Source organism: Octodon degus, unplaced genomic scaffold, assembly GCF_000260255.1.
Source record: "Octodon degus isolate 3935 unplaced genomic scaffold, OctDeg1.0 scaffold00033, whole genome shotgun sequence".
Taxonomy (NCBI): domain Eukaryota; kingdom Metazoa; phylum Chordata; class Mammalia; order Rodentia; family Octodontidae; genus Octodon; species Octodon degus.
This window is the reverse complement of record NW_004524609.1, coordinates 16,317,622-16,326,831: the sequence shown is the minus strand read 5'-3', so window position 1 is coordinate 16,326,831 and position 9,210 is coordinate 16,317,622. Positions and strand designations below refer to the sequence as shown.

Genomic DNA, 9,210 nt, shown 5'->3' with positions numbered 1-9,210 from the left:
TAGCTTGTGCTACATATATGAGTTCAAGGCTAGCCTCCTCTACCTAGTGAAACCCTGTCTCAAAATCCCACCACCAACAACGAAAGAAGAACATGAAAAGCATGCACCATTTTATATTAGAGGCTTGAGCGTTGGAGAACTTTGGCATGGCAGAGTGAGGAGTCCAGGAACAAGTCCCTGGCCATGTTCCACTACATCTGGCACAACCAAAGCTTACATACTGACAGAAAACACAGCTAGGAGTTTAGCTCAGTGGCAGAGCACTTGCCCTCGGCCAACCGGGCACACTGGCACATTCCTGTAACCCCAGTAATCTGGGAGGCTGAAGCAGGGGGAGCCAAGTTGGATCCCAGCCTGGGCAATTTAGCGATTTGGTGAGATCTTGTCTCAAAGAAAAAAAGAACAAAAAAGAAAAAGGGCTGGGGATGTAGCTCAGTGGGAAACCCTGGGTTCAGATATCAGCACTGAAAGGAGAGAGGAGAGGGGCGGGGAGGGGAGAAACGGCCTTGGGCCCTGAAGTGAGCTAATGCATTTAGTTTGCCTTCCGGTTTACTTTGAAGGGGTCAGAGTCCTGGAGCTGCCCCTCTGACACCCCGAAGTGTTCGTGGACTGAGCTCATGAGTGTGGCTGAAGGTTGTATCATAGTTGCTCCCCAGTGTCCACAGGAAATTTGTTCCATGACCCCACAAAGATGCCAAACTCTGTGAGCATTCAAAGCGCTTACATAACATGGTGCAGTATTTGCATAGAACCTACCCACATTCTCCCATATACTTTAAATCAACTGTAGGCTATTTTTAATACAACACTATAAATGCTGTGTAAACAGTAGTTATATTGTATTGTTCAGGAAGTAATGACAACTGAAAAAGTCTGCTCAGTGCAGACACATTTCTTTCCTGAATTTTTTCGATCCAAGGTTGATTGAATCCAGGGAGGATGCAAAACTCCAGGTCAGAGGGCCAACCGTGGGGTTCCAGCACTTGATTGCAAGGTGAAAAGTAAAGCAACCAGCCAGTAGCTTACAGCACCAGGTAGCTCCAGCTCCAAGCAGCCCCAGAACAAGGAAGTACCGCCAACAAGGGGTGACAGGTTTTCACACGCGCCCAGGCCTTGAGTAGTAGGGCCTAATTAGGTAGAGCCAGTTCTGGCTGTTGAGGAATATACCCCACAGCCCCTGGTCTTCACTGAGTGCTCAAGGAAGGCAGGGGCCCCCAGTTGCCAAACCTGTTATTTCCTGGGCAATGAGGTGACTTATCCTCAGGTTTTATTTAAAGTTTACCATTTGCAGGACACAGTTGTAGGTGCCTGGCCCAGCCCAGCACTCGTGCCTCTAAGCTAGCGGGCCCAGGGTTCTGATTATCTTCTGTGTGCATAAAGCATGCAGTCAGCCCAGGAAGAGGATGGGAGGGCTTCAGCGCTCCGCCTGCGATCCGCGTCCTGAGAGGTGGACACGCCTAATCAATAATCCGGCTCCTGAGAATCGGACTGAAGATGAATGAGTTCAAGGGCCTACGCAGGAGTCCGTCGTCCCCTCCCTACCCCCCACCCAGCAAGCAGGGAAAACGAATGAGGTCATGTTTGCAGGGAGCTTTGAGCTGCCAGGATGAAAGCAGCTCTCTGAGTACAAGGTATTATTAACTGAAGGTGTTATTATTTTAATCTGAGAGGACAATGCGCAGCAGGTAAAACAGCAATAAAAACATGTCTATTAATAACAAATAAGACACAGTAGCAGCCTTGGAAAGAACAAAATCCTCTTCACATCAGTGGTCGTGGCTACGGAACCAGCAATGATACAGCAACTGAGATGAGAAACAATCTTAGCCAGTAGTTCCCGGCACCCAGATAACAAGGGAACTGGGAACGAAAGTCACGGGGCCAATGGGAAGCAGGCACAGTCCCTGGACCCTAACACGCAGCTGCTGCTACCAAGCACTTCCTGTGTCCCAGGCACCTCGGGAGGGTTTCCTGTCTGCTAACTTGCGTCCATCCTCCCAACCAGCAAGCACCCCAATTCACAGGGCAGGCAGCTGAGGGTCAGGGACTAGGAGCAGTTTCCCAAAGGTCAGAGTGTACCGCGTGTGGGAGTGAAGCAGCAGTTATACCTCATGTCACCTGCCTTCGCAAAACAATTGTCATATCCGTGGGGAGTCTTTCAAATAAGAGTTGTCAGGGACTCTGAGACTTCCACTGGGAAAGCATGAATCGAGTAAGCCCTGATTTCAGGGGGTGCCGGCTGTCTTGAGTAATAATAGGGGACAGCTGAAGAACTGCAATGGCCAAGCGCCTTCTCTGCAATGCATTTGATTCCTACTTTTTATTTTTTTGAGACAGGGTCTAACTAAATCACGAAGTCGCCCAGACTGGTCTCAAACTCATGATAATCCTCCTGCCTCGGCCTCCACCATAGGTGCACTACCATGCCCCAGTTCTTCTTTTTTCAAAATCAAACCCAGGGGTGCTCTACTACTAAACTATATATCCACGTTCTTTTTACTTATTTATTTTATTATTTTGAGATAGAGTCTTGCTAGCTGCCCAGCCTGGCCTGGAACTTTTGATCCTCCTGCCTCAGCCTCCCAAATAGCTGGAATTACAATATGCTTGGCTGTTCTCTTTTTGTGGACTTCCAGTGCTATTGCTATCTTTTGTTTCTTTGACACAGCCTAGTTTTTGCTGCTCTGTCCTTAATCTCTCATTAACCCAGCTACCCCATGCGGTCGAATGATGCATGCCCTCAGCAGGCGTGAAGAGGAGGAAGCACAGTGATTAAGGGATTCACCAAAGTTGTGAGGGTGCAGTTGAGACTGGAGCCCACATCTGTATCCAGAGGAGCCACTTGCAGATCCCAGTCCACCTTCAACTCCCTGCCCATCTGGAGTCCTCTGGGTCCTCCCAGGATGGTACCGGCAAGATACTAAAGCGTGTTGATGTTGTTACAGCAGGGACATCAAAGCCAGTCCCTCCGTGGTGAGCTCATGCTGGTTTATACCAGATTACATTTTGCACAAAATGTCACATGTTTCACAAGGGACAAAGGCCATGCCACTCCCAGCATGCTTTATGCATTTCCCAAAAGCAGCACTCTGGTCCGTACACTGTGTCCTGTACCTGCCAGCCTGTGATAAAGTGGCCCCACCTGTGGTTGCTAGGTGTGTCCTGTGGAAGGTGAGTCTTGGCCATTCTCTTAAAGGGACACTTGGCTAGACACAGGAGGGGAAGATAAAGGCAGGTCCAAGCAATAGCCTCCTAAGGAGGCTACTCTTTCACTGAAAGTCTGCTTGGGACTCAGGACTCGTAGCCACTTTCTCTGGGTGGGACATGAATCAGTAGACCTGGAGCAGGGGTATTCTAGGTCGGCCTTTGTGTCCAAACCACAAAAGACCAGTCATTGTGGCAGCCTTCCTACCTGATTGCCTTTCCCATATTTGAAAAATATGTCACACACCAGCAGTGTTTGTATAATTTAAAGGGTGTGATTGAAAACTAGGGTGTGTGTTTAAATTTTAAAATTTATTACCTTGTCCTTTTTTTTTTTTTTTTTTCCTTTTTTTTGGTACCAGGAATTGAACTCAGGACCTTGCACTTGCCAGGCAGGCCCTTATGCCACTAAGCTACATCCCTGGCCCCTAAAATTTATTACAATAGAAGACCCAATGCCATTCATCTCCCTCAAGAGTCCCTCTTGCTTCCAACATACTTGTTCCACGTTCTTGCCACTCTCAGAAGCAGTTCTGGACATTTTCATTCATGTCTTTTGTTGCACTGCTGTGGCTGCGGGACATCCTGAATACATTCAAAATGTTGACATTTCATGGTCATTTTTGACTTTGGGGAAGAGCCAGAAGTTGTGCAGTACAAGATCCGGTGAATGAGGTGGGTGAAGAGACACTGTCATGTTCTTATAAGCCTGCCTCAGCACTCAGCACGACATTCATCATATTTTTTTTAATCACATCTCATAAAGGCACTCATAAAGGAAGACTTCTGGAGCTGCTTCTGAAAGTGACAAGATGACAGGAATGTGTTCAAATCAAAGGACAGTGTTTTGAGGTGTGCAGAGGGCAATATGAATTTTTTAAACAACTTAAACACTCACTGTGCTTTTTAATCACCCCTCCTATATGTTCACCCAAAGACTAATACTCACCCAGGTCCCCAATACAGGTCTTAAGAAGTCTGAGACCAGGACCTCTGAAGGAACTTTAGAGAGTCTTACCAAATGTATACTTCCTTTCCCTATTCCTCAAAGTCATACCCACCTTTCTGTACTTTTCTGTTACTTAAGCCTATGGGTCTCTTGCAATGTGTGACAGTCCATCTCCACACTTAACTGTGCTGGTTGAGCTCAGTGGTATCTCTTGAGTAATGTGGATCGCTCCCTGCAAAGGCCGACTTTTCTCCTTTTCCTTACCCTGCCAGCACTCATTCAGGCTGGCAATCACAGGCTTTAAGGAAATAGCGGGAAAAGTCTTCCTAGAACACGGGAAACAGAAGCTGAGAAGGACGCAGATACACTGAAGGGAGATGAAAAGGAATTTTTGGAAGAGGGAATAATGCAAACCAAGCAGGTTGTACCAAGCCCACTGTGTGTGTGTGTGTGTGTGTGTGTGTGTGTGTGTGTGTCGGGAGACAACAGGATGAGCCTCACTAAGCACTGACAGGCAAGTCTTGGGAGGGACCTGTTTAGGAAAGGATGAGGGTACCATTTTTTCTCTCCATGAAAGTGGCACGTATTGTCAAAATCACCCGGTCAGGCAAAGCTAGGTTGCATTCATGTGATTATTTACTGATTTATTTAATGTATTTAGTACAGGGTCTACAGGGTCTCACTACACAGATTGGAATTGTAGTGATCCTTCTGTTTTAGCCTCCCAAACGCTGGGATTACAGGCACTCCCGGTCTCAATCACCATCTCAGCATGCCCCAGGGGCAGGGCTGACACGGCATGCAGGGGATCAAACCCTAGTCCCTGCATCTGTCTAAGCAGGCACTTTAATCAGCTGAGCTATCTTGGCCAACCCTCATGTGATCTGACAGTTTAAATTGGATGAGGTGGTGTAGGCCTGTAACTCTAGCACTCTGGGACACTGAGGAAGGAGAATTGTAAGTTCCAGCCCAGCCTGGGCAACTTAGTGAGATCCTATTTCAAAAATTAAAAATAAAAAGGGGGGCCAGGGAGATGGCTCAGAGGAATAAGTGCTTCCCTGGCAAGTGCAAGGGCCTGAGTTCAATCCCTGGTTCCACAAAAAAATAAAAATAAAAAGGGCTGGGGATGTGCCTCAGTGTAAAGGCCCTGTGGTCAATCTCTAGTACAGTACTGAGGGGAAAATAACCCTGCAGTCTGCCCATCTGTAATAGGAATCTTCCACTGTCTAGCAGGTCCAAGTTGGAAACTATAGCTGTCAAGTTCACTTTTTGTAAATAAAACTTACTGAAACAGATATGTGGACTCATTTGCATGTTGCCTTGAACATCCTTTGTGCTAGAGTGGAGCTGAGTTGTTGCTCTACAGACCACAAAGCCGAAAATATATCAATCCAGCTCTTGGCAGTATTTGAGAGGGTCACGCAGCTGAGTATCCGCAACACAGTGTGGTAGCCTGGAAGTAAATGCCTCTGCTGGAGGGTCATGTGGGGCTGGTGAGATAGATCAGCAGGCTAAGTGCCTGCTTAGGCAAGCTCAGGGACCAGGTTCGATCCCCAGCACCACATGCTGCACTGGCCCTGCCCCTGGGTGCGCTGAGTGGGCTACCGGTCCCGGCGTGGTGGTGCACACCAGTAACTGCAGTGCTGGAGAGGCTGAAAACAGGAGGATCACCATGAGTCTGAGCGGCATAGTGAGACCTTGTATCAAATACATAATAAATAAATAAAAGTCACGTGGCTTCCCGAATTCCAAGGTGGCGATACAGCAGAACCTCTCCACACTCAGAAGCGGATAAGCACAGGGTGTGGAAGCTCTTAGCAAAGCCTGACTGCTTTTCTCACAGGTGACCCAGCTGGGGGACAGCGAAGATGGATCTGTTCTGATTCACTCTTCTTTAAATCCCAGTCACAGAGAGAGTTTAATTATTGATTTTGGTTTTTTGAAACAGGGACTTGCTATGTAGTACAGGTTGGCTTTGAATTCTCGGCAAAACCCACTGGCCTCGAATTCACAGGGATCCTCCTGTCTCCCAAGGGCTGGGATTACAGGTGGGCACTACCATGCCTGGCTAAATTTTTGTTATTTTATTCATTCACTTATTTTTTTGTAATCCTGGAGATGAAATTTAGGGCCTTCCACAGTGCCGCATCGCCAGGCCCACAGACGGAATTTAAATCGCTTAGGACTCGGCAGAGAATGTTAAAGAGGTGTGAAGTTTATGAGAGCAAAGCATGAGATCTCTGACAATTTCTACATCGTAAGAAATCAGGGTACAGTGAAAAAACAAAGAGGAAGAGAGACAAACAGACCTTCTGGAAGAGAAATTTGTTTAAAATAAAGCCAGTGGACTGAGGAGATAGCTTGGCCGTCTAAGCGCCTGGGTGGCAGGAGCAAAGGCCCAGGTTCGATCCCCAGTACTACACACCGTGCCAGCGTGCCCCGTGCAGGCCACCAAAACCGGGTATGGTGACGCATGCTTGTAATCTCAGCGCTGGGAAGGCTGAGACAGGAGGATCACTAGGCGTCCGAGCTGCGTAGCGAGACTCTGTACCAAATAAAAAAATAAAAGATTAAAATACATTTTATTTATTTATTTTATGTATTTTAGTATGGGGACTACAGGGTCTCACTACACAGATCGGAATCCTAGTGATCCTCCTGTCTTTGGCCTCCCAAGCGCTGGGATTTCAGGTGCGTGCCACCACGCCAAATCTCAGTGGCAGTCTCAGCGCCCCAGGGGCGGAGCTGGCACTAAAATAAATGTTTAAAAACACAAATAAAATAAAGCCAGTGATTGTTTTGCAAGTTTGGGGGTGACAGGTTCACTTTGGCTTTAGGAGCAGAACACCTCCAAGATGAATGGCAGAGTACTATTTTTTGATCTCGAGCCCCAGGACACACTGATCATTCTTTGCACCCTGCAAGCAAGAGGTGCTGTTAAAAAATACAGGCAGCCCCAGTGTACCGCGAGAAGAGGAAGTGCTCCCAGAGGCAAGAATGCTGGGTTCTGGGTTGCACGCCGCAGAATTGGGAAACCCCAGAACATGACTCGGCACCATCCACATCTATGCCATGCTCACCCGCCGGTGGGAAACACTCCCTAGGGCTGGAGCAGCCAGAGAAGCCCTGTGTCCTGCCCTTGGGGCGCTTCCATCCCGAGCTCACCCACTGACCTGATTATGGACAGGGAGCCAGTCATAGATGGGACAGAGCCAGTAGGCAAGCCTGGCTCTGTCTGACTCGAAGGCGGGATCTTGCGCAAGCACAGGGTGCTGCACAGCTAGAGGAGGGCGGGTTATTCATCCGCCAGAGCTCTTGGGGGAGAGGTTGAAAACCAAAAAGGATTTCCAGGACGAGAGGAGGCAGAGGTTCCCAGGGCTTGCAGACAAAAAGGCCCTAATGCAGATGATGAGACGCTGTGAACGGGAGAATGGTAAGAAATAGTGAACTCAGACAGAGGCAAGGTGACAGTGGCGGAGACAACAGTGACATTCCCGGCAATGCCCAGAGGGGACCATTTGGCTGGCCTGGGCACAGGCTAGGCTTGTCCTGGAGACTGGGGTCAGCTGTCCACTGGGAAGTCTGGGCTCTGGAATCGGAGGAACCTCCAGCAAGTTCCTGCACTCGGCCTCGCTGAGCTTCAGTTTTCTCTTCTGGGAAATGGGAACCATAAAGCTCGCATGTCCCCAGGCTGTTTGGCCCATTCAATTAGAGACTGTCAAAAGTCCTTGGAAGGTTCTCAGCACCAAAATAAATAAATAAATAAAATAATATGAACAGGACTGGTGGCAAATGCCTGTAATTCCAGGACTCTGAGGAGGAGGATCATAAAGTCAAGCCCAACCTAGGAAAATTAGGGGCTTAGTGCAACCCTGTCTCAAAATTTAAAAAGAACTCAATGAGGTAGCTCAATGTGAAGGCTGTGGGTTCAATTCCACTACTTAAAAAAAAAAAAAAAAGTATTTATTCATTGGCTCGGATGTAACTCAGAAGTATGACACTTGCCTAGCATGTGAGAGGCCTTGGGTTTAATTCCCAGGGCCACACGTGAAAGAGAAACAAAGAGAGAAAATAGGGGGAGGAAGGAGTGAGGGAAGAAGAGAGGGAGGCAGGAAGAAATAGAAAGAAGGAAGGAAGGAAAAAGGACTAGAGACAGGGTCTTGCTATATTGTTCAGGCTGGTCTGAAACTCCTAGGCTCAAGGGATTCTCCTGCCTCTTCAGGCAAAAATCACCCTGTCCTCCTTCAATTATTCTTAATAGGTATTTAAGCCAGGTATCATGGTGCACAGCTATAATCCCAGCTACTGAGAAGGTTGAGGCAGAAGGATCTCAAGCTCAAGGCCAGCCTGGGCTACCTATGGAGTCTGGCTAGCCTGGGCCATAGAGACCCTGTTTCAAACCCAACAAACAACCATTGTTTATTTAGCGAGCACTTACTATACGGAAAGGAATGTGCCCTGTCCACCTGGGCGACCAGCGAAAACAAGGTCAAGGTTATGCTGGTAAACCGGCCCAGGGAAGTAGGGGATTCCTCCCCTCGTAACAGTTGGTGATGCTGCCTTATAAGTAACCCCATTATGGCCAGTTTCAAGCTAGTGACAGTTTACCAACTGGCTGGCAAAATTCCTCAGCAATGAGCTCTGGAGAACCGGCCCCAAGTTAGTGAACTTTCTCTGTAGCTAGCAAATGATATTTAAGGGTGAAGTCAACAGAGCTCACACCTCTAGACCCTGACACATACCCTCTGCCCACAGATGGCTATTCCAGACCACAAGGATGACAGGGACAACCAGGATCTTGTCTACTTCTAGGCTAGTGGCATAGGCTGTAGCAGTTAGAGGAGAACAAAGGGAGGTGGCTGTGTTTTTATGTGGCCCCTTAGCAGTCACCACTTCTGTGACAGGGAGAGGATCTCCTGATATTTTAAGTTCTAGGAGGCATAGAGAGACACTTAAGAATTCAAACCGGGGCTGGAGAGATGGCTCAGTGGTCTAAAGCACCTACTTGAAACAAGCTTGGCAAAGCACAGGGACCGCGGTTCGATCCCCAGCACCAC

At 48.1% G+C, this 9,210-nt stretch overlaps 1 long non-coding RNA gene across 1 annotated transcript in view; it reads left to right on the top strand.

Annotated features, from left to right (window-relative positions):
* The first annotated feature begins 7,486 nt into the window (after nucleotides 1–7,486).
* LOC111816475 overlaps nucleotides 7,487–9,210 on the top strand; it is an 8,427-nt gene continuing 6,703 nt past the window's right edge. The window contains exon 1 of the long non-coding RNA XR_002820864.1: nucleotides 7,487–7,586. This is a non-coding gene — a long non-coding RNA (uncharacterized LOC111816475). The remainder of the gene's footprint in view (nucleotides 7,587–9,210) is intronic.